Source organism: Erythrolamprus reginae, chromosome 1, assembly GCF_031021105.1.
Source record: "Erythrolamprus reginae isolate rEryReg1 chromosome 1, rEryReg1.hap1, whole genome shotgun sequence".
Classification (NCBI taxonomy): Eukaryota; Metazoa; Chordata; class Lepidosauria; order Squamata; family Dipsadidae; genus Erythrolamprus; species Erythrolamprus reginae.
The window spans coordinates 192,033,577-192,059,715 of record NC_091950.1 but is presented as its reverse complement, the minus strand read 5'-3'; the positions used below and the strand labels follow the sequence as shown (position 1 = coordinate 192,059,715).

Here is a 26,139-nt window from a genome sequence, read left to right as displayed (position 1 = left end):
CTGGCCCTCCAGATTTCCCTGCGCCCACACGTTCCTTTCCTTTCTTTTTTGGGAAACCTGGCCCGCTTCCACCGCCACCTTCACTGCAAATAGCCGGCAGATCGTCCACTACGCCGGCTGGGTGTGGACGAGCTGTGGGGTGCCGCTTGGGCCAAATGGCGGGCCATGTTTGGAAACGCCTCGGGCTTCCCAGGGCCCTCTTTTCACTAATGGATCCCCCGCCTGGGCTTGGAAAGGGGCCTGGCTGCGCCACCTCCTCCTCCCCCTCGTCTGCCGAAGACACGTGAACAATTAACAAGGGAAGGCTCTGTTGTGTCAAACGAAGGTGACTGGATGATGATTTTAATTACTACAATTACGAGAGATTATTCAACAAAACGTCTTTAAGAAGCTTGTTTACTGCGCGGGGAGAAACACCTCGTCGCTGTATAGGTTGGAACAGAGTTTCCGGAAACTTCCAGCAGGCCACAAGTTGGAGGCGCTCTTTCTTTGCCCGGCATAGAAAGCGCGGAGAGCGGAGCAGGGCAGGGCAGGCCGGGGCTTCCCGAGGACACAATCCTTCTTGGCTGAGGGTCCCGGTTACTTTCCCCGCAGGCAGCCGCCGTTGGAGCCTATTAACTCCACCGCTCCTGCCAAAGCCGCCCGTAGGCTGGACATCAAGATGGCCCCCTCAACAAGCAACTTGCGGCCTTCCCTCCAACTCCCAGCAGCCCCTTCATCCGGGCCTCGAAGGAGGAAGGCGGGGAAACGTAAGTCAGCAAATTCTGGAGGCCCTTTGCTAACGATGCCTAGTTTGTGACTTCCCTAATATGGCCCCTTTTTTCCCATGTAGTAAGGAGTCTTTTCAGCCGCTGCCCATTATAGCCAAGCCCAACGCCAGGCCATTGATCACTCTGGCTGCAGAGAATGGAGTTTTAATACATATGAAGGGCACCAAGCTGAGGAAGATTATGTCCAAGGTTGGAAATAGGAGGATTTTCCATTTCTACTTTTAATTATATCGGCTGAAAGCTGTTGCTCACCATTAGAATAAGATAAGAATTCTTTAGAATAGAATTACTAGTACTCAACTCCTATGCCTACTTCACAGGACAGTGAGATTTTTTTTACAAATAAGAACCTGCAGCTGAGAAGTGGGTGGACTCTGCTTTCTTGGCCTAGGTTTTCTGGTGGGCTTTTCCCAAAAGGAACTCATGATTAAAAGCCTTTCCTACAATGGTTTGGGGTGGGGGAGAGAAGAAAGAAGGGAAAAGAAAAACACACCATCTCTCAGAGAATTGTAATTAAAGAGAAGGAGGAGGAAGAAAGAAGAAAAACCATCTCAAAATGGCCTTCCCTAAGAAAACATGATTTTAACAAACAGCTGGATGTGAATGGTTGAACTCCAATTTGAATTGAATCCGGTCCTTTGGGTTTCAATCAAACAGGGAACCTGAAAGGTTTGGGGCTCCAAGGAAGCCGCTGCCTGTTCCACTGAGGCCTCTGGCTCTTCCTTTCCTCTGTGGACAAATGGAGGAGTGTTGGCGCCACCATGCAGTGAGATCAGATAGTATGGCATAGTGGGTTGAGTATCTGGCTTGGCACTGAATCAGGATGGATCCTTGCTGCTTGCTGAGCTTGGCTGTTTTGCTGCAGATGTTTTATCACCCAAACTACATGACATCATCAACTCTGATCCTATTACCCGTTTTGGGTAATGAAACTTCTGCAAGAAAGCAACCAAATCCAAGAGCACCAAGGATCCCTCCGGATTATTCAGTGCCAAGCAAGATACTCTACCCACTATCACTATGTCATACTATCTGATCTCACTGCATAGCGGATCCCGCATTTCATTTCAACCGTGAACTGCACATTATCCTTTATCACTTTTTTTTTGACTTCCTCTAAACTTAAGACTCAAGAGAGTTGGGGAGGGGGAGGAAGGCGAGTCGGGGAACCCTTTAATTTGGGGAAAAGAGTAGGCAAAATTTCAACGGGGAAGGTCAAGCCTTGCTATCCGGGCAGCTTCGGCGGGCTGGGCTTCGACTGTTGCGTTATGCTTTCCCGCAGCATCACTCAGGCCGACGCCGCGGCCGGGTTATATGGTTTGGGCCCCGCGGGGCGACCTTTCCTCTCCCCTTATGTGGCGATGTCATTTGGACGCTTCAGGTGAAGTCTCCCCTCGGCTCCGCAGCCCTCCTCCTCTGCAGCGGTTCCCTCCTCGCGGTAATTAGGCGTCTATTACGAGCCATTAGACGGATCAATGTACCTTAAACAACGTGAATGATTTATACCGCCGAGAGCCTCGCCCGCGAGCCCCGCACCGCCAACCTTTACCTCGCGCTCTTTTGTAATGTTTCGAAGCAACCTAGCGCGGGAGGGGCCCATCCGTCAAGCCTTCGGCTGCGGGGGAAAAGCTGTTCGGAAAACTTGCCGGGAAGGATCCGGCACCGGCAGGCTGGAGGGCAGCGCGTCTCCCTTCTTTTGCACAGAATTCGAGTGAGTCCAGTCCCGTCGCCCGATCCTGTCTGCGCCTTTTGTGTCGGGGTTGCTTTCTGCTTTAAAAAGGGGCGTCAGGCGGGAAGAGAAAAGGAAAGAAAAAGGCCTCAGGGCGCCTGGTTTTCCAAAGAAGCCCCTGAATGTGTGTTTGTGTATGTGTGTGTGTGTACCTGTTGGCGGTTGGATCGCCAACCTATCTTCCAGAAATGGAAACTTCCCTGCCCTGGCCTTCACAGGTTGATCAACGCCACTCCCAGTCAGCATGGCCAATAGTATCTCCTGATCTAGAAAGGCTGGATTTCTTATCCCTGCCACCATCGGTCATTTGGGAGAAAATTCCCCTGAATTCAGTGGGGTTTTTATTAACAGGGATGTTATGAGTCTGATTTTATCTGAAGTGGCTGTCAAGTAAGAAAATGCATTGGGCTGAGGCAAAAATTTAGTCACTGAAGCCCTTACAGCAATACGAGTTTAATTCGTTCCGGACCTGGGCTCTTAAGTCGAGCAGCTCTTATCTCGAACGACTTTTCCCCATAGGAATTAATGTAAATAATTTTAATTGGTTCCAGCCCTCAAAAAACTCACAAAGTTAGTCTAAATTATGCAGAAAGACATGTTTTTAATGAAGAAATGTACATGTACATATAAATGAATAATGAAGTTTCTTTCACTTAACTTGTAAACTTTCTTAAACTTTTAAATTTACATATGTTCAACTTCTCTGCCACCCAATCCTGTAGGACAGAGGTCCCCAACCCTTTTTGCACCAGGGACCGGCTTTAAGCGATCAAGAGAGGAATGGGTGAATGAATGGACGGAGGGTGGGAAGGAAGGAAGGAAAGAGGGAAGGGACAGGAACAGAGGAAGGAAGCAAGGAAACTTATGAAAGGGGAGAGTAAGAGAGGAATGAGTGAAGGGAGGGAGGGAGGGAAGAAGGTGGGAAGGAGAAAGAAAAGAAGAAATAGAGGAAGGGAAGGTAAAAGAGAGAAAGAAAAAGAGCAAGAAAGAAAGCTGCAAGCACCCCCCCCCCGAGCCCCCCAGGCCGGCTGCAACCTTTTAAAACACGCGCGCCGCTTCGCAGCTGTCTCCTGAAGCCGAACGCGGAAGTTAGCGTTTGGCTTCAGGAGACAGCTCCTTGGCGCTTGTATCTCGAATTTGGGCTTGTAAGTAGAACAAAAATATCTCTCCCCTCCCAGCTCTTATCTCGAGTTGCTCTTAAGTAGAGCAGCTCTTATGTCGGGGTTCCACTGTACTTTCCAAACTTTTTCCTTTATTCAGTAGCCCCCCCCCCTTTTTATATATGTGTAAGAAAGATATTAGGAGCCTAGCTTTATTTAAAGTGGTTGTCAAATTTTTTAAATGCATCAGACTGAGACAAAAAGATAGACTGCTCTATTCCCCAAGTCAGTGTTTCCCAACCTTGGCAACATGAAGATATTTGGACTTCAACTCCCAGAATTCCCCAGCCAGCAAATGATATCTTCAAGTTGCCAAGGTTGGGAAACATTGCCCTAAGTCACTGAAGTCTATCTTCAGTACTTCCCAAAGTTTTTTCTTCATTATCCTAAACTGCCTTACCAAATTTTGAGGATCCACAGTAATCCACTTCTTTTGAGAACTATTGTAATTTGCTGAAAGAATGGTCGTAACTTGAGGACCACCTGTACTATAAAAACAATATCACCGAATTATCTTTATGTCAATTCTGCAAATTATTGATCATTTAATTGATGTTCATTTTAATAATTTGGAAGATTGTCAAATGCATCTTAATATATACACAGTAATCTTTAGGGCAATTTAAATGTTCCTGTTGTGATGGATGCTGAGTCATGGGTTCATGTGTCATTGCCCAAATAAAAAAACACTTTTACCCACTTTTGGATCATTTATCCAAGTTTTGGGAAGCACTTCTTAGTCATGTCTTCTAGCATGCTTGATTTAGGGAGAGATTCCTGGCTGTTTGCAACTCTGCCCTCATCTCTCAACTCCATTTATAAACTTCCTCCAACACTTGTTTGGATAAGATTCAATTTCTATTCAAGTAGCATGGAAGTTCTGAATAATAAACATAGCATTTAAGTAATCTCTGCAAGCCATTTAAGCATTTTTCCCCATATTGCTAACACCATTCCTAAATCCAACATCACTCTATGAGTACAAATGAATAGGAAGGGCATTGGCAGAAGATGTAGAGCAAACATAGTGAACACTTACTAGGCCTTTTAATTGCAGCTCCCCAAGATCCTTGCTGTTGGCCATGGTGGTAATGAGTGTTGAACTCCAAAATTTGTGAGAGGCTTCAGGTTGTCTCATCCTCCATTAAAGGAATGAACCTACCCCCAGGCAGGCCTGTCATGCCTTTGAACAGTGGCTAAGAGACCAGTCATGAGTTATATACTGCTCCATAGCACTTTAAAGCACTCTTTAGGCAGTTTATAGTACAGTATAAGCATTTTTTGCATATCGTCCCAAACAGTCTGGATCCTTATTTTACCAACCTCGGAAAAATAGAAGGTTGATTCAACCTTGAACCCCATAGGATCTAACTCTTGCTTTGGGTAGAGTTTGCCTGCAATGTTGCACTTTAACCACTGTGCCACCAGGGCTCTTCATATGTCAAGGATTATCTGTAGTTCAAAACATTTGAAGGGTACCTGATCAAGGAAAGTCACATTGATGAGCAATGTCAGTGGGTCTTATTTCTGAACTATACATGGTTACATTCAAAGGACATATCTTAGGACCTAAGCTTCAAATCAACATGGTAGGGTAGTTTAAACCAGCTTTATCCAACTTGTTTTCTCCAGATGGGCTGACTTTGGCTCCTATAATTCCTTGGCAGCATGGGCAGCTTTAGACTGAACCTGATAGTACAATCCACTTAAGTGCCCACTTGAACAGTTTTTCCCCCCGAACGCCATCACTATGCTAAACAAATAATTCCCTCAACACTGCCAAACTATTTACTAAGTCTGCACTCTCATCATTCTTATCACCCATCTCCTCCCACAAATAACTGTATGACTGTAACTTTGTTGCTTGTATCCTTACAAATTATATTGACTGGTTCCTAACATGATTTGATTGCTTATTTGTACCCAAATTATCACTAAGTGTTGTACCTTATGACTCTTGACAAACATATACAGTATTTTCTTTTAAAAATATATAATCTTTATTACAAATAAATGGGGGACGGGAATAAAAAAAACAAAAGGTCTATTTAGACATTGGTATAAATTCATGCAGTTTTAAAGTATGAAATTCTAAAATAGTATACATATTTACCTAGGGGAGAAAAAGGGAAATAAAAAGTAAGAGCAGGGAAAAAGAAAAAAGAGGAGTAGAAAGAAAAAGAGAAGAGAGAAGAGCAAAAAGCCAGAAATGAAGAAGGGAGAGAAATAAAACAGCTAAGTAAGAGAAGAAAGGGCGAGAGCATATATTTTCTTTCATGTACACTGAGAGCATTTGCACCAAGACTGCAAATGCTCCTTGGGTGTCCAATCACATTTGGCCAATAAAAAATCTATTATATTCTATTGTAAATAAGGGTAGTAAGTTCAATAGTTCTCCCTGCTCATAAGTCCAATACTCTGTGGTCTTCAACTTCCAACTGCTAGCAAAAAACATTAAGTACCTGTCATACCACATGAGAAGTGACAGTTTACTTTTGAGTACATTGGCATAGATTGGTCTGTTCAAAGGAAGAGCAGTGGAAAAAATTTCAAGAGAGTCCTGCCAATTGGCTGCCAAATTTCCAGAGTTGCTTTGAAGAAGGGAAACAAGAAATACCTTCCATTTCACACCTAATTACAGGTAGCCCTCGAGTAATGACCATAATTGATCCCAAAACTGAGAAAGTTGTTAAGTGAGCTTTGCCCCATTTTACGACTTTTCTTGCCACGGTTGCTAAGTGAATCACTACAGTTGTTAAATTAGTAACACGATTGTTAAGTGAATCTGGCCAGAAAGTTGCAAAAGGTGATCACCTAAAAATGCCAAATTATGATATGATAACTTTGTTTGCAGGTGAGTTTAGGGTGTTGCCTATTGACTGGGCAAGGTGGTCATTTCATGGCAGATATGGGTTTGCCTCTGCATGCCTCATGGCTTTGTCTTAAGGTAGCATTTCCCAATCTTACATCCTCCAGTTTTATTTTGACTTCAACTCCCAAATTTCTGAGATTGCTTTACGTGGTGGTTATGATGCCTTGTCAGATGTGCTGTCAGTTTCTTTTTAGATTGTTGCAGACTAGAGACTCTTGGCTGTTTATAAGAATAGACATCCATAGTACACTATAATAATTATGCAATAAAAACGAATGTTCATATTTTTGTTCAATGTGCAGAATATAAACCGGGATTCTCCAAAGTAGTCTACAGTGTTCCCTCGATTTTTGTGGGTTCGAACTTCGCGAATAGCCTATACTGTACCTCGGTTTTTCAAAAAATATTAATTAAAAAATACTTCGTGGTTTTTTTCCTATACCACGGTTTTTCCCACCCAATGACATCATATGTCATCGCCAAACTAATAATTTTTGCAAATAAATAACAAAAAAAAAATTATTGTTAATAAATAATTATGTTTATAAATATCAGGATCACTAAGTGTCTTATTCAATGGTGAGTACCAGTAATAATGGTGAGTAAATGGTTGTTAAGGGAATGGGAAATGGTAATTTAGGGGTTTAAAGTGTTAAGGGAAGGCTTGTGATACTGTTCATAGCCAAAAATGGTGTATTTACTTCTCTACTTCGTGGAAATTCGACGTTCACGGGTGGTCTCAGAATGCATCCCCCACGGAAATCGAGGGAACACTGTACAGTGTTCCCTCAATTTCCACGGGGGATGCGTTCCAAGACCACCCGCGAAAGTCGAATTTCCGTGAAGTAGAGATGCGGAAGTAAATACACCATTTTTGACTAAGGACAGTTTTTTTTTTTGTTATTTATTTGCAAAAATTATTAGTTTGGCGATGACATATGACGTCATTGGGTGGGAAAAACCGTGGTATAGGGAAAAAACCGCAAAGTATTTTTTAATTAATATTTTTTAAAAAACCATGGTATAGGCTATTCGCGAAGTTCAAACCCGCGAAAATCGAGGGAACACTGTATATCGAACTCCCAAAGGTCAGTGGGATTAGCCAAACGGTCATTGTTATTCATAACACTATAACAATAGTATCATATTACTTTCATATCATAAATGTTTGGGGATTAATGAACAATCTGGAATTTAATCAGGAGGTCAATGAGCCAGAGAATTTAGGGATCTCTGGTATAAACAATTCCTATGGCACTATCCTAATCAATTAAACCAACCTTGTTTTAACCTCTTCCAGAAGACAACCAGGGTTAAGACAAGCCTAATCTTCAGCAGTAGTTGAAAGGGGTCAGAGGTTGGTCAGTGGAGCAGCTGAGTGAGAATCTTTCAAACATACTAGCTCCTGGACCCCATGATCAGGTGTCTGGGGCACTTGTTACAAGCAGAAATTTAGCACAGTTGTTAAACCCATTGTTAGCAGACTGGGCAATAGAATGGATCAGTTGCCTTGGTAGAATGTTTCTGCTTTCTTGGGCAACTAGCTTATTGGTGGAACGGTTTGGATAGCAAGTTTGCAGCTTGAAATCTGTAGAATTTTGAAAGAGGCTTCTCACCTGAAGCGAGAACAAGCCCACTGAAGAGCTGATGGAGAAGCTCTATGGTTAGATGAGAGAGTTGACTTTGTTAAAACCTTGGCCGGCAGGCTAGGAAGGGAGCAGCCTTTTGTCCTCCAGCAACTCACTGCCGCCCTCTATTCATTAGCACCCAACACAAGAGGCAGCTACTTCTCTTTCCCTAACATTAAGGCCTCTTCCTCTTTGCCATCTTTCCTCTTCAATCTTCCCCCCCCCCCAGAAAACAATGAGCCATCTTTCTACTTGGCTGGAAAGAAGGGGGCGTTCCCCACTGGGCCAGTGCTACAGATTGCCTGCCTGTCTCTCTCCAGACATTGCTTTTACATCTGGCTTGCATTGCCCTTTAATGATCAGCCTTTTCATTGTGATCAAGTGAACTTTTACTAATCTTGCCCCCCCCTCCACCCCTCCTTCCTTATTGTACAGAGGAAATGGATGCTGTGGTTCATCAATGAGGGTGGGGAGCCAATCAGGGAGCCCCAGCAGAGAGGCTCCTCCAAGTAACTTAAGTCAACTGTAAAGAGTTCAGCAAGGGTCTAATTACAGAGGAAGGCGAAGCTGCTCTCTTCAGACTCACCCAGGATCTCTCTCAACTGCATTAGGAGAAGCTCCCATCCCCCCAGCCTTCTTGCCCCCTCCCCAAGGACACCAAGGTTAAGAAGTAGCAGCTACTCCACCCCAGGTGAACTTTAGCAGCTCCAATCTTGCTAGGTGAGTACTTGCAGCCAAGCAGTGTACTCCCCAGTAAGGGTGGTGATAAAAAGTGAGGGAGGGAGGGAGAGAGACAGAAAAGATTGATTGCATCTTGGCCCTGCCATTAAATGAGCCATTATCAGGAGAAGCTGCAATAATGCATACAGTCAACTTGAAAAGGAAAGCAGGTTTCCTTGGCGAATACACCTATTATTTCAGCAGTTCTCCAGCAGTGTTTCGATAGTGTCCAAGCTTGCTGCTTATTTGAAATACATTTGAATTGAATACATAGATACAAGGCTTGAAGGGAGGGAAGGGGGGAAAACACAGAAAAGGGGAAAAGGAAATAGAAGTGTGTTGGGGGGGAGGAAGAGAGCCAATAACATATTTTTGCAGGAGAAGTGCCTGAAGTTCTCATTAAACATAGCATTTGGAAAAGACAGATTAAAGCAAAATGGGGCTTTGAGGGAAAAATAGACCAGGAAATGATTTGGGCCCTTTCTGATCTAGAGGGTGGGAGGAGGGAAAGTGGGTGGTTTGACAGCTACCCAAATATATTTTGCGAAGCAGGATTTGCTTAGCTTCAGTAGTTAGACATAAGAAAAACACTTTGTGTTGAAAGATACCCTTTGGTTTTTATAAGAGATAGCAAGTAATAAGGCTTCTCTCCACCAGGACACAAATTATGCTATATGTGTCCAGGTTATTTGCTAGGTTTTTAAGGGGCCACAACATTTTTGTTTGCATTTCAATTTTACTTTTTAAAATATTATTGGAACAGATTGACAACTTGGAGAATATTTGTAGTTCATGGTTTTTCCTGCGGTCACAAACATCTATCTTCCTTTCCACAATGATGGCACAATGGATTTGTTTAAAATAACTCCCAAATAACCTTTGTGTCAAAGTTTGCAGGATATTTAAACAGGTGTGACTGCCTCTGTCCTCCCATGCAATATAAAAGATAATTGAAAAGGAAGTGGCCCTCTTTATGTAACAAATATCTCCTGAATTGTACTATCACAGAAAAGAGGAATTGCATGGTCACCATCTTCTACTATCCTCTCATCTTGCACCTTTAAATGCGACAAAGAACTTAGAGGGTCTGGGCCTTCTCCAGGTCCCGTTGACTAAGCAATGTCATCTGGCGGGGCCCAGGGGAAGAGCCTTCTCTGTGGCGCCCCCCACCCTCCTTGCCTTTCGTAAGTTGTTGAAAACTCATCTTTGTCATCAGGCATGGGGAAATTGACACCTCCCCTAACTACTGTTTTATGCATGGTTTGATTGGGTTGTGTGATTATTTTATTAAGGGTTTTTAAATTGTGTTTTTAGATACTATTGGATTTGTACATTGCTTTATTGTTGTGAGCCGCCCTGAGTTCTCGGAGTGGGGTGGCATACAAATCTAATAAATTATTATTACTATTACTATTACTATTACTATTACTATTACTATTACTATTATCAGCGCTTCATTATGAATTTCCAAATTGTGTTTTTAGATATTGGATTTGTACATTGTTTTATTGTTGTGAGCCGCCCCGAGTTCTCGGAGGGGGGTGGCATACAAATCTAATAAATTATTATTATTATTATTATTAGTAGTAGTAGTAGTAGTATTAGTATTAGTATTAGTATTAGTACTAGTACTAGTACTAGTATTACTATTACTATTACTATTACCATTACCATTACTATTACTATTATTATCAGCACTTCATTATGAATTTGTTTTGTCTAGAGGTCTGTCCTTGCAACCTTTTGATTGGCTCTTGAGTCCCTTCTTCCATTAACCCAAATTATAGTTAATATCATATGTTTAGAACCAATTAAAACTGCAAGTATTTTTTTTTAAAATAAAAAATATTGCATCTCACAAAATACCTATATAACAGATATAAGAGCTGCTATTCTCCTTTGTCTTCCGACTCAACATTCTCATTGCAAGAGGAAGCAGGAAGAATGAGGGCAAACATGCATCAGCCTTTCAATTCATCCTGATACCCACCATCGGTATGTTTTCCTGCATAAAGCCCATGGTGAAACAAAGTAATTGCTTGGCCATTTCTGTGGATGGATTTTCAGTAAGGCAAAATCTTGAGCTTTGTTACAACGAAACAGCAAATAAAAGCTAGTGGATAGCAGGGGGAAAAATAAATGTTCTTAATATTATCAATCTTTCCAAATCACAGCCATCTCAAGCACCATCTTCCTTTTTTATTTCTAAGTTACATAAGTGAAGAAAATATTAGATCAAGCTTCTCACAGCAGCAGTGCTGAACTGCAAGGGGAAACTCCAGTAGACTGTAATTCTTGGCCTGCTGTTATTCATCTGCAGATCAATGTTCCTGAAAGCTTTTAGTCTATTGTCCTGGGTTTGTTTTAGTCATTTTTTGAAATGATGGAAAAATTAATATTATGAAGTTTTCCTTCAGTCACAGCAAGGGAGAAAACAAAATTAGCGACATGTGATAAATCCCAAGCTTTTGAATGCTACAACAATATACCTAAAGCATATGATAGGTTGTTTCCATGCTGAGAAGACTGAATAGGCAGAATTCATCTTCTGTTTTCTAAAACAGCCTCTCCGCTTCAATACTTTTCATACAATGGCACAATTGGTGGAAAGGTGTCAGCACTACTAGCATTCAACCAAAGGTGGTTGTGAAATAGATTCGCCTTCTTTTTAATTTTCTGATGTGCCATCAAGACCCAGGACATTAAAACTGGAACATTTTGCCTGACCTGGCAAAGCATCAGGCAATCTTCCCAAACACATAATATTTCAGTTATCTTCCACATTCAGCAAAACTGAGGATATTATCCTTAGAAAAGGGAGGGAGGAAGAGAAAGAAAGAAAGAAAGAAAGAAACAAACAAACAAAAGTTAGAGTGACCTATCTAGCCACATACAAACTGGAGAACCAGAAAGTTGTTCTCCAACCGTCTATCATAATTTTTGACTATATCCTGAATCCCAATATAAATGGCTCAAAAAAATAAAGGGAGCACTGAAATATCCTAGATCTGAATGAATGGAATATTCTCATCGAATACTTTGTTTTGTACAAAGTTGAATGTGCTGACAACAAAATGAAATTGATTATGAGTGTTGCTTCCTAAGTGGACGGTTTGATTTCACAGAAGTTTGATTTACTTGGAGTTATATTCTGTCGTTTAAGTGTTCCCTTTATTTTTTCGAGCAGTATATATTCAAGGTGGTAGCTGCTAATGTAGCCTGTATGACAATATTTATTTTATTATGATTGTGGTTATTGCCTTATTTTGTTTGCCTTGTGTTCCTCCTGTACATCTAGTGATTTGACTCTAAGGGGTTAATAAGGAATTTCTTATTCAACCTTCCCCGTGTGTAGGGTTGTGCTGTTCTACAGCTGCCCATTGGGTTCAAGATTGGATGTCGAAGTCCCTTCATTTCCTTTTTCCTAGAGTTGTGCTAAAGGCAGAGATGCCCTTGTAGAAGGGCTAAGAATTCCTCACCTAGGCAGACTAGGATGTTTCAGAATGTGCAGTCTATTATACTGGGAATCCTTGGGAGAAAAAAGAGCTGTGACAGTCTGAAACACTGCATAAAAGTGATTTCTCACTTATCAAACCTTGGAAGCATCTATTTCAAAGATTCTTATTGTTGAATGATTATGAAAATTGAATAATTCATGCTTCGGGCATAAAGAATGACCATACAAGTATTTCATATTTTGTCAACATGGTGTGGTGTGTGTGTGTGACCCCTGCCTGATCTAAAACTATCTCACAGTGCAAGTGGTCCTTCTTTATCAGATGTACAGGACCATCTTGACTAATGCACACTTTGTAGAATGCTCTGGATACGTCCCGGCACATCTCTGTGGTCAAATAAAGCTAAAGTGAGCCAATATGAATTGTAAGGCTAAAGTCTCCTCTGAGTTAAGTTCAATTCTCATGACCCTTGGCAATAATTAAGGGAGTGACTTAATATTGCATGGGGGAACTGAGACACCTCCCCTAGGCTTTTATATTTTATGTTTTTGATATGTATGTGTTGCATGGTTTTTAATTGTTGGGGTTTTATATATTGTTCTCTTTTAATATTAGATTTGTTGCAATGTTATATTGTCTTGATTATTGTTGTGAGCCGCCCCGAGTCTTCGGAGAGAGGCGGCATACAAATCTAATAAATTATTATTATTATTATTATTATTATTATTATTATTATTATTCCAGAATATTTGTTCACCTTCCCATTTTAACTGCATCCTGTTTTTCCCTGGTATTACAAAACCAAGGCCCCTGAAATATCAGTTCTGCATAAAATTGCATCAAAGAGGAGAAGATATATTTCACGTAGAAAATATACATGCCTAAATATTGGAGATGGGACCAGATGATATTAATCCAGGCTCTAAAACCAATATATAATCTTAGAAGTTTTTAGAAGCCTGTTCATTGGCACAAATAAATTGGCAGCTGCAATACTTTTAGTTGCCCGTACAGGAAAAATAAATACCGTAGATAAATCTCCCAAAGTGGATAATAATTTTGAGCTTTCACTTCTAATAGAGTTAATCTATTTGGTGGTACCCAGATGGCACTAAATACCATACGTGATGCTGAAAGAAGTAATTCATCTGCATCTACTTACCATTTTATTTTTTACTCTTTTCCCCATCCAAAGCAGGGAAAGGAGGATATCTTGGTACAGAACCTTGTTTTCATATCAAAAATCAGGTTTATTGAACTTACTCCACAGCAGAAAAGTAAGCTCCACTTACCACACTGAGTGAACAACCAGCATTGTTTTGCAAGGAAAGAGCCTGCCTATTTGAGAGGACAATATCTGAGAGAAGCCCATTTTTAGGAGATCAAACACACACTGGCTTTTTAAAAAAAGAATCAACATTTTCATTTGGGGGGAAAACATTTCTGTCCTTTTGGGATGCAGAGAAACTCTCATGAATGTAAATAGCTTCAGTAATTAGGTTCGTTGAATATGTAGTACTGGGGAAAGCAGAGTTCATGAAATTTTCATATCAATGAGTAAACTATATTTGACATTTTTTTCAACTGTGGAATTGCCGTGTTTGTATGCAGAGAATGCAAATGGGAAAGGGAATGTAAAACTCTCTCTCTCTACCACTTGGAGTAAAGCAAAGCCTAAAGATGAAAGGCAGGCTTTGGTGGGATCCTATTGCCAGAATGCTGATATCAGCCTGGTCACCTTTGCTTTGATCTACAAGAAAAGTTGACTTAATTCTCAGGTTACATTTTATTTTTCAATTTGCCAATGTTTTCTTGTGGTTAAGGTATCAGATCATAGAGCTGAGAAGGCCCAGGTTCAAGTCCACGCAAATTTGCTGAGTGACCTTGAGTCACACACCCACACCTTGGTCCTACTCCTCTCCCAGGGAAGGAATGGGAGGATCAAATGAGCAGAGATCCTTTCCTAAGCCATCCTGTGCTTCTGAAGGAAAGGTGGGATAGAAATCCAAGAAACAAGTAAATATATTCTCTGGATAAGCAGCTGTGATGATGCTGCAGATGGAGGCTGCTACATAATGACTCAGTCAAGTACGTGCTCTTAAATGAGTGATGTATTTACTGGTTTAGATAGCAGTCAATTCTGGGAGAAAAGGGTAAAATACTATAAGTACATTGATTATCTTTGTAGGATTACTAGTCATTATAAACCTGTATGGTCGTCATTAGGATATGAAGAGGTTCATCTCACATTGCTACTGTCCAGTTTCCCACTCATACATTTTTCATTGGGAAAATCTGGCTTAAATAGTTTTAAAATTCTTCTTAGGATCAATCGGGCTATTGCCTGCGGATAAGAAAGACAAATCAATTGCTCACAGATCAAAGAAACTGGAAAGAAGGCAAGACCAGGAAAGTCTTAATACCACTCTACTATGCCCTGGTCCGACCACACCTGGAGTACTGTGTTCTGGTCACCACACTTCAAAAGAGACATTGAAACTCTGGAGAAGGTGCAGAAAAGAGCAACCAAGATGATTAAGGGATTGGAAACCAAGACTTACGAAGAGAGACTGAGGGAACTGGGCATGGATAGCCTAGAGAAAAGGAGGGCCAGAGCGGACATGATAGCAGTCTACAAATATACGAGGGGATGTCACAGAGAGGAGGGGATCACTTTATTCTCCAGGGCACCAGAGGGCCGGACGAGGAACAACGGCTGGAAGCTGACCAAGGAGAGATTCAACATGGAGATAAGGAGGAACTTCCTGACGGTCAGAGCGATCAACCAGTGGAACAACCTACCAGCGGATGTTGTGAACCCCAACTCTCTGGACATTTTTAAGAGAAGATTGAACTGCCACTTGACTGGTGTACTATAGGGTTCCTGCTTGGGCAGGGGATTGAACTCGATGGCCTTCATGGTCCCTTTCAACTCTAACAATAAGTAAGTAAGTAAGTAAGTAAGTAAGTAAGTAAGTAAGTAAGTAAGTAAGTAAGTAAGTAAGTAAGTAAGTAAACAAATAAACAAAAACAAACAAGTAACAAGTATCAGTATGACTGGATTCACACCAAGGTTTGACTGATATTCTTGAATATTTGGAACTTCAATTTCCATCAGTCCCTAGTCCAGATCAGGAAGTAAATGCCATAAACTTGCCTGGAATTGTCCTATATTGACATAGGCTCCGGTAGCAAAATCTTGAAACCTGAATTTTCTCCTCTCTCTCATACTTCAGTGAATTAAGAAACTCTACACATCAGCTGCTTTTTCATCCTTTCACCGTTTCTCAGGCTTAACTATGCTTTTGTTTATCTAACCGCCACTGTCTCTGCATAGTGATCTCTACACCATATGCAAATGTTTAAAAGTCTGTGGAAAAGTCTGATGGCATCCTTAAAAATATACGAATGGTTGTCTTACAGAAGGAGTGTGCTTTCTTTCTACTAAGCCACAGCCAATAAGTTAGAGGGAGAGTAAGGCTAAACATCAAGGGAACTACCAATAAAAGAGAATATTTGTAGCTGAGGATTGAAATGAAGGATCCGTGGTTGGTACTCTCTGAACTTGTTTTCTTGCAGACATTTCATTACCCAAACTAGTAAGTGCTAGTAAGGAGTCCTGTTTGCTGTCAGTTGATATTCTGGTGTCTTGTCTGTCTGCATGGGTGGGTGGGATCAGAGATTCTTTGAATGGGCTGTTTAATGATGGCTCTTTTGGCACTTTCTTGTTTGGGATATTGCGTACTTGATTGTTGGTCTGATGTTAACCTTGGAGTTAATCTATGCCAGTGACGGTGAATCTATGGCACGGGTGGCATGCGAGCTGTTGCCGTAGCTCAGCTCCAATGTGCACGTGTGTGCTGTCCAGCTGGTTTTTGGCTCACACAAAGGTTCTGGGAGGATGTTTTGGCTTCCAGAGAGCCTCCAGGGGGATGTGGGAGGGTGTTTTTATCCTCCCCCCGGCTCCAGGGAAGCCTTTGTAGCCCGGTGAGGGCCAAACATGAGCCCACTGGGCCCACCAGAAGTTGGAAAACAGTCCATTTCCGGTCTCCAGGGGGCCTCCAGGGGGGTGGGGGGAACTGTTTTTGCCCTACCCAGGCATTGAATTATGAGTGTGGGCACTCGCGCATACGCAATAGCGTGTCCACACACTCTTTCAGCACCCGAGGGAAAAAAGGTTCACCATCACTGATCTATACTGATCTGGATGCTGAGTACTGCTGGGATCAGTAGTAATCAGTAGAGTCTTCGGAGAGGGGCGGCATACAAATCTAATAAATACAAAGCCAAAGCCAAAGCCAAAGCCAGAGCTGCAAATGCTGCTACAATGATGCTCACACATGTGTGTCCAACATGTGGCAGAACATTTTATACTTGTACCTCATGTAGACATATGGACAGCCCACAACCTCTTAGATGTCAAGGTCCTCTTCAAACATGATGGGCGAACATTATACTGCTGGGGTCTTTGTCTCTTTTAGGTTGGTTAATTGTCTCTTTTGTCAACCAACCCAAAAGAGGAAAAGACCCAAGCACCTCTCCAGCCACCAATCAGCATTCAGGTCAGCATAGATTACACTCCAAGGTTAACTTCAGACCAACAATCAAGTAAGCAATACCCAAATAAAAAAACTGCCAAGGAGCCATCAGTAAACAGTCCAACCAAAGAATCTCTAAAACTGCCTCCTCCAGCCATACGGGCAAATTCCCAGAATATAAACTGACAGCAAACAGCATTCTTTACTGTTATCACCCCACAATGAGCCCTTCAATAATTAAGTCCACACACCCAAAGTTTGCAAGTTTTATAATATTTTATAAAGCAGAAAAGTTGTCAAAATACAGCAACAAGCAAGGAATGTTTTTTCTGTGCCAGCTAATTATCATCATCATACCTCAGGGACTGCCTTCTGCTGCACGAATCCCAGCAGCCAGTTAGGTCCCACAGAGTGGGTCTTCTCCGGGTCCCGTTAACTAAACAATGCCACTTGGCGGGACCCAGGGCCCTCTGGAACCAACTCCCCCCAGAGATTAGAATTGCCCCCACCCTCCTTGCCTTTCGTAAGCTACTTAAAAACCCACCTCTGCTGTCAGGCATGGGGGAATTAAGACTTTTTTCTCCCCCTAGACCGTTACAACTGTATACATGGTATGTTTGTATGTATGTTTGGTTTTTATATATTAAGGGGTTTTAATTTGCTTTTAGTATTGGATTTTATTGTATATTGTTTATGATTGCTGTTAGCCGCCCCGAGTTTTCGGAGAGGGGCGGCATATAAATCCAATAAAACTAGAAACTTGAAACTTCTAATAAACTCATTAGTTCCGCATACAACTCCGATCACCCATCATCTCACATTATACAGTTGACTTCCGCACTTATTCATTCCAAGACTAACCATTATATAGCTAGAAGGCATGACCAATTGTTCTATAGAGCTATTCATGCATAGACCTTTTTCTGTTTAGCCATTCCTGCCTGCTAATACTTCTGCGCACTCTTGCATTGACAAGAGGCTCTTCCTCTTCTCCCAAGTCATTCATGGTCACCTCTGGAGTTGTAACAAACCCTGGTTGGCTTTCAGCCTCTGACTCCACATCCTTGACTTGGGTGCCAAGTATACTGGCCTAGGATACCAAAACACACCCGTCTCTCGATCCTCAGAATCCGTGATCAGCTGAGCGGGATGTGGACAGGCCACAACACTTACTAGCACTGATTATGTTACCTGGTTAAGGTAATGGAGCATCTGCAAGAAAACAAGCAAGCTCAGAGAGCACCAAGGATTCACCACACCAAGGAACTTCCTGACTCTACTAAGTCAGTAGAATGAGCTGCCTTAGGACATGCTGAGTTCTCCTTCATTAGTGGTCTTCAAAACAGATGGATGATCATGATAGATCTACACTAAGGAAGGGGTTGGACCAGAGGCTCTCTAAAGAACAACACCCCTCCAGCTATATGATAATATGAATGTGTGACATGCAGTCCAAATTTCTAGAGTGTACCAAATTGCCTAGCTGCAATTTAAGCATTGCACTTATTTGGTTAACCAAGGTTAACCATGGTTGATTGCATTCATATAAAGTGCTAAACCCGAACCAAGCAAGCCACATTATATCATAACACACTGCAGGAATACAAAAGAATGCCAAACTGAAGCTGGATAAAAACCAATATATTTTGACCAAAATAGCAAGAAATGAAGCTGGGAGTTTCCTAAAAAAAAGAAAAGAATTCCAATAAGATTTTCCATTCAAGTACCGGACATTCCCACTTAGCTTTTTCAAGATCAGCAAAGGTGCCACTCAAAGCAAATAATTTGAATGAAAGTATAAATTGAAATACACCTTTGACAGCATGCTTTGGTGCCTTTAATCCCTGCTTCCCCAAAGGCAGCAGTCATTTCTCTCGTTTTCTGTTTATGAAAGTCAAAGAACCTGGAGAATTCATTAGGTCATTCTGGCCATTTTTGTTTTCTCAGTATAGGCTAGGTTCTTTGAGAATAAATCCATTTAAAACAGGAGTAGGAAATCATTTCACAGCCAGGAATAGATATTTTTTATTTACCGTAGTTACTTCACCTGGGTCTAGTGGCAGTGACAAAATTCACACCTCAGAACAGAATATTTTGACCCTTTTTCCTGGTAAGAAAATAAAGTGTCCTTCAAGTCAAGTTCAATAACTGGGGGATCTTACAGGGACATATTTGTGCTGCTGTCTTGCCTATGATACAGACAGGGGTTGCCAGTCTGTACAGGTAGTCCTCAACTTACGACAGTTCATTTAGTGATGACCCAAAGTTACAGTGGAATTGAAAAACTTGACTTTGGACCATTTCCCCACAGTTATCACCATTGCAGTATCCCTATGGTCACCTGATCAAAATTCATAAGCTCGGCAACTTCTCTGGGCTTTAATCAAAACAACACTTGGAAATATAGGCCACTGAATAAGCCATTATCTTGGTATATGCTCATAATGGGTTACATATACCGTTTCTCCACCTATAATATAAAACATAGAAAGATATAGAAAACATAGAACACATTTGACCGGCATGATCATACAGGGACCTGGAGAGGTCACGGGAAGGGTACCCGTGTGCCTCTGAAGGTAAAGTACCCAACTACAAGGATCATCTTATATAGGTTTTTAATGTCTTGTTTACACCCCTTCTTTCTCCATTGTCCGTCCACATATTGTTGTGGTTAGCTCTGGCCCAGCTCCTGCCCCAAGGACTTGGATGTGGGGGAGACATCCACACGCTGCAGGCCTGTTTTGCCCCCCCCCCCGGTGGAATCTGCTGATGAAGGCTCCTCTGACCAAGAAGACATGAGTGACAGGGAGGAGGAGAGTGTGGCAGACAGCTCAGAAGGAGATCAATTATCTCTCTCCTCCTTGGATTCAGAACAAGAGTTAATGATACAGCCACGCATGCAGAGAGCGATGCATAGGCAACAACAACTGAGAGATTATTATCAAAGAAAATGAGGCCACCTGTGGTTGGGTGGGGCTGAGGTGATTAGTGAGGCTGCTATAAATAGCAGCCTGTGGGTTTGGCCATTGTGGAGGATTATCTGATCGTTGTGTTTCGTGACTGTTTTACTGACTTTGACCTTTTGTGTGCTGATTTTTCCCCGCTTTGAAACGAAACCAGAGCAAAGTGTGTTTCACTTTGTGAAAGAAGAAGGACTGTGAATTGCCTCACAGCTGCAAGATAAGTATCACAGAACTGATAAGGGACTTGTACAAATTACCAGTTTGTTTGGAGACCAGTGCTCTTTGCTATCCCAAAAGAGGGCTTGGTTTAAGTGAATTTTCATTATAAAGAACATTGTTTTGAATTTTCAAACGTGTGTGTGTCTGAAATTTGTACCTGTGAATTTTGGGGAGGATTCTACCAGAAAGCTCGACAGAACACATATGGAGTTGTTTTTCTGTTATTCCACCATATTTCATCATAGTTCTTAGGAACTGACTAACTCACTTTATCATGTTATCCTTGATTGTTGCTTGACCTAGAACATAGGGTTACTTCATCCCTAAAACAGAGCCCCACTGTATTTACCACCAAACATAGACATGCTTATGACCATTGCTGTGTCCTGAGATCATTGCATCCTCTTTTGCGACCTTCTGGCAAGCAAAGTCAATGGGGAAGCCAGTTTCGCTTAACAGCTGTGTTATTATCTTATCAGCTGCAAAGATTCACTCAATCACTATAGCTAGGCCGGTTGTAAAATTGTGCAAAACTCATTCAACAGTTATCTCACTTAACAACTGATACTTTGGCTCAATTGTAGTCATAAGCCAAGGACTACACTAAGGAATTGGACCAGATTACCTCCGGAACTGCCTGCTACCGCACGAATCCCAGTGACCGATAAGATCCCACAGAGTTGGCCTTCTCCGGGTCCCGTCGACTAAACAATATCGTTTGACGGGCCCCAGGGGAGGAGCCTTCTCTGTGGCGGCCCCAGCCCTCTGGAACCAACTCCCACCGGAGATTAGAACTGCCCCCACCCTCCCTGTCTTTCGTAAACTACTCAAGACTCACTTATACCGCCAGGCATAGGGAAGTTGAGATATTCCTTCCCCCTAGGCCATTACAAGTTACGCATGGTATGTCTGTGTGTATGTTTGGTTTTTATAATAAAGGTTTTTAGTTGTTTTTATTATTGTATTGTTACATGTTGTTTTTATCATTGTTGTTAGCCGCTCTGAGTCTACGGGGAGGGGCGGTATACAAATCCAATAAATAATAATAATAATAATAATGATAATAATAATAATAATAATAATAATAATAATAATAATAATATTATTATTATTATTACCCGCCTTCTTCTCCTTCTCCTTCTTCTTCTCTTTCTTTTCCCTTCCCCTTCCTCTTCTTCCTCTTTCCCATCCTCTTCCTCTCCTCCTCCTTCCTCCTTCCCCTTCTCCTTCTCTTCCTCCTCCTTCTTCATCATTTAACATCATCATCAGTTAATAGTCCCTTGGAAGTCTGAGCAACTGAAGGAAACTGAGTGTTTACTGGCCGGATGCCCTTCTTGTCACCAATGCAGAGTTTTGTTTGTTCTCATTGCGCCCAGATAAATATCTGCCTCTACCTAGGATCAAACTCACAGCCTCTTGATTACGAGGTGAGAGCTCCCCCTCTAGGCCACCACACCACTTGAGGACTATCTGTGTTGAGGAGTGTTAATTTTTGGACTGTTAATTTCCCAGTCAAGTCTGCAGCCCTGGGATTCCCAGGTAATCTCATCACCCAAATACTTACCAAATTCAATCATCTATAGCAGTGTTTCCCAACCTTGGCCACTTGAAGGTATCTGGACTTCAATTCCCAGATTTCTCCAGCCAGCATTCGCTGGCTGGGGAATTCTGGGAGTTGAAGTCCAAATATCTTCAAGTGGCCATGGTTGGGAAACACTGATCTATAGCAAGAGTCTCCAACCTTGGCAATTTTAAGACTTGTGGACTTCAACTCCCAGAGTTCCTCAGCCAGCAAAGCTTTCTGGGAGTTGAAGCCCACAAGTCTTAATGCTGCTAAGATTGGAGACCTCTGATCTATAGTATGCTGAGGTCAGTTAGTTACTGCTATCTATTTAAGGCCATTGGGATTAATATCATTATTTTATATAAAATTGGTGTACTGGAAACCTACTGGAAGAATGTTAACGATTTTTGAGAAAGATTCTCTCCTAGTTTCTGTGAAAGGAGCGTTTGTAAGGGCCAAGCTGTGTAAAGCACAATGCATCATACACAACTGCAGTTTAGAACGGTTGAGTGTAATTAGGCAGAGAGTTAGGGAGAAACTCCTTTATTACATAATTATGTTTTTTAAAAGAATATCCTATGAAGATTTCTTTTAAAACAAATTAGCATAAGCAAATATAAACACATGGATTTAATTACAACAACATTGAGACACTCTTCCAACAAAAGGAGCTGTTCGGGATATTCAATAATTTGATGCAACCCGAAGGTCTCAGAACTAAAAACTGGATACAATTATTCCAAGTAAATTGTAAACACTTTTGATCTTCCTTTATCTAGTTCTGTTAGAGAATTGTGACCTAAATATATAATTCCCATACAAGACGAAACCCTTCCAAGGTTACTGATTTTTATTATTATTTATTTTACACAACCGTTTTAATGATCAAACTCACAATGGCATACATGGGGTTTATATGTTGTCTCCCATCTAGTTTTAGAACAGATCCACACCAACGTAGCTTCAGAGAAGACCTTACGCTTGTTCTGCAGTAATACCAAGGAGCAAAACTATTTCCAGGGACAAATTCTTAAGATAATTTTTTTTAAAAATCTATTTTTGTATTAATTCCATTTAAGTGTTTTTAAAATAAAGAACAATCTCATTTCGTCTGTATTATAATGCTTCATCTTGTTAAGTATTTTACTTTTCCCAGACATTTAAGCATGTGTATTCCCCTTTTATTTGTACTATTTTTGTGCTGCTGTTATAGACTTTTGGTTTTATCGTATGTTCATTTTGTGTTTTTTATATATAGCAACTCACCTTGTTAATTTATCTAAACAATATAATATACAGGTTGTTCTGCCGGGCTCTCTGATAGGAGCTTCCCGAAAATTCAAGGGTACAAATTTCAGACACTCACACACACGTTTGAAATTTCAAAACAATGTTCTTTATCACAAAAGTCAAAATAAACAAAGCACTCTTTTTGTATTGCGAAGAGCACTCTTCCCAAAACAACCAGGTAGTCTGTACAATTTAAGCAGTCATTAAGTACTTAGCTAGCAGCTGTGAAGAAACTTCACACCCCTTCTTCTTCCAACAAAGTGAGACACACACACACACACACGTTGCTCTGCTTTGTTTTCCAAGGCGTAAAAAAGCAACAAAGTCCAAACAACACAGGATTCCTGATGAACTCTGATCAGATATTCTTCCACAACGTCCAAACCCACATGCTGCTATTTATATCAGCAGCCCTAATTACTGGAGCCCCACCCAAACACAGGTGGCCTCCCTTATTTCCTGTAATATGTTCTTATTTGGTCTCTTCTACGCATAATTCTGCTCTTGTGTGGGTCCAAAATGTCATCATCTGAATCAACGGAAGATAAGGGAGATTGACTGCCTGGGCTGTGTGCCAAGCCCCCCTCTGCCGAGTCACTCCCACCTTCTTCTTCGTCCGAGGAAACTAAACTCTGAACTGATTCTGTCGGCAATAACACAGGCCTGTGACATGTTGAAGTTTCCCCTGCATCCACCTCCCCATTCCCTGGGGCAGGAGATGGGCCAGAGCCAATCACAACACAGGTGAAACTCAAAAAATTAGAATATTGTGCAAAAGTTCATTTATTTAATGACTTCAATAAATTTAAACAGTGAAACGTAATATATGAGGGAGACTCATAACATGCAGGGCAAGATAGTTCAAGCTGTAATTTGCCATAATTGTGATGATTATGCGGTACAGCTCATGAAAACTCCAAATCCACAATCTCAGAAAATTAGAATATTATAAGCACTCAATAAAATAAGGATTGTACATAGAATAATATCGAACCTCTGAAAAGTATAAGCATGCATATGTACTCAGTACTTGGTTTGGGCCCTTTTTGCAGCAATTATTGCCTCAATGCGGCATGGCATGGAAGCTATCACCTTGTGGCACTGCTGAGATGTTATGGAAGACCAGGATACTTCAATAGCAGTCTTCAGCTCTTCTGCATTGTTCGGTCTCATGTCTCTCATCTTTCTGTTTGCAATGCCCCATAGACTCTCTATGGGGTTCAGGTTAGGCAAGTTTGCTGGCCAATCAAGCACAGTAACCCCACAGTCATTGAACCAGATTTTGGTGCTTTTGGCAGTGTGGGCAGGTGCCAAATCCTGCTGGAAAATTGAAGTCAGCATCCCTATAAAGCTCATCTGTGGAAGGAAGCATAAAGTGTTCAAAAATCTCATCATAGATGGCTGCATTGACCCTGGACTTAATGAAGCACAGTGGACCAACACCAGCAGATGACATGGCTCCCCAAATCAACACAGACTGTGGAAACTTTTGCATCTCATTTGGAAACCAAGGACCCAGAGTATGGAAGAAGAATGGAGAGGCACACACAGAAAGACGCTTGAAGTCCATTGTGAAGTTTCCACAGTCTGTGTTGATTTGGGGAGCCATGTCATCTGCTGGTGTTGGTCCACTGTGCTTCATTAAGTCCAGGGTCAAAACAGCCGTCTACCAGGAGATTGGATACAACAACTCACTGTACAGCAACCCACCATGTTAATTTATTTAAAGAGTAGAATATACATTGCAGACACCATTAAGTTGCAGGCATTACAGTAAGGTCTTTGGTGATCTCTGAGTTGGTTACTTTCTTAGAGACATTTCATTACCAAACTAGGTAATATCATCAGTGCTAGAAGGGAGTGGGGTTTGCTGTCATTTTATTTCCTGTCAATGTTGGTGGGGGTGTTCTTGGTGGTTCCGTGATTAGATTTAGTTGCAACAACTCATGAATCATGATTTGCAACTTTCCTTGCTGTCTTCCCATAAGAAAAGTCAATGGGGAAGCTGGCAGGGAAGGTTGCAAGTTGCTCAGATGAGTGTCCTGCGCCTAGACAGCCTCTCTCAGCTCCTATTCACTCAGGCCGCCCCTCCCCAGCCAGGGAGGACCTAAGCAATTCTCCCCTGCTAAAACTGAAGCTGATTGTAGATCTGCAGGTCAGTGGTTCAAATCTCATCACTGGCTCAAGGTTGACTCAGCCTTCCATCCCTCCGAGGTGGGTAAAATGAGGACCCGGATTGTGGGGGCAATATGCTGGCTCTGTTAAAAAGTGCTATTGCTAACATGCAGTAAGCTGCCCTGAGTCTAAGGAGAAGGGCGACATAAAAAATTGAATAAATAAACATTGACCTATAAAGCCCTACATGGCACAAGACCAGATTATCTCCAAGACCACCTTCTGCCGCACGAATCCCAGCGACCGGTGAGGTTCCACAGAGTTGGCCTCCTTAGAGTCCCATCGACCAAACAATGTCGGCTGGCGGGGCCTAGGGGAAGAGCCTTCTCTGTGGGAGCCCCGGCCCTCTGGAATCAACTTCCCCCAGAGATTCGCACTGCCCCACCCCCCTGGCCTTCCGAAAGAGCTTAAAAACTCATCTTTGCCGCCAGGCTTGGGACTTTTAGATCTTCCCCCTGTCCAATGAATGCCTTAAGTATGATTGCTGAATGTTTGGTTGATAAGTTTTTCTTTTAATTTTTTTTTAAATTGTAGTATTAATTGGATTTACATTAATGTTCTGTTTTTATATATGCTGTAAGCTGCCCCAAGTCCTCGGAGAGGGGCGGCATACAAATCCAAATAAATAAATAAATAAAATAAACAAACAAATAAAACGCCCTGATTCATATCAAGGATGGATTCCACTTCCCTTCCCTACTGGTTCGCATTGTGATGTCACTTTGCGCAAATGACCCTCTGTACATGTGCAGATGCCTCTGTTCATGTACAAAGGGTTCTTTGCCAGCTGCAGAGACCAGAGAACCAGTTCAGGGACATGGAAAGCCGGCCATTGCTGCCAGTTTGGTGAGCAGATGAAAATTTCTGCCACCAATATATGAGAACCGATCCAAACCAGCACTACTGGTTCCGATGTAGTGAAATCGTAGCTTGTTAGAGATTGCAATTTCAACTGCCTAAGTATTGGCCTAAACCTCTTATGCTGCACTCATGCTAATACGGTTTATTCAAATATTTTAGCTGAAAATCAATTAATAGTGATTTAATATC

General features: G+C 41.7%; 1 long non-coding RNA gene across 1 annotated transcript in view; it reads left to right on the top strand.

Annotated features, from left to right (window-relative positions):
- Positions 1-309: 309 nt before the first annotated feature.
- Positions 310-26,139, top strand: part of LOC139159906 (uncharacterized) — an 84,856-nt gene continuing 59,026 nt past the window's right edge. Inside the window, exon 1 of the long non-coding RNA XR_011557863.1 lies at positions 310-749. This is a non-coding gene — a long non-coding RNA (uncharacterized lncRNA). The remainder of the gene's footprint in view (positions 750-26,139) is intronic.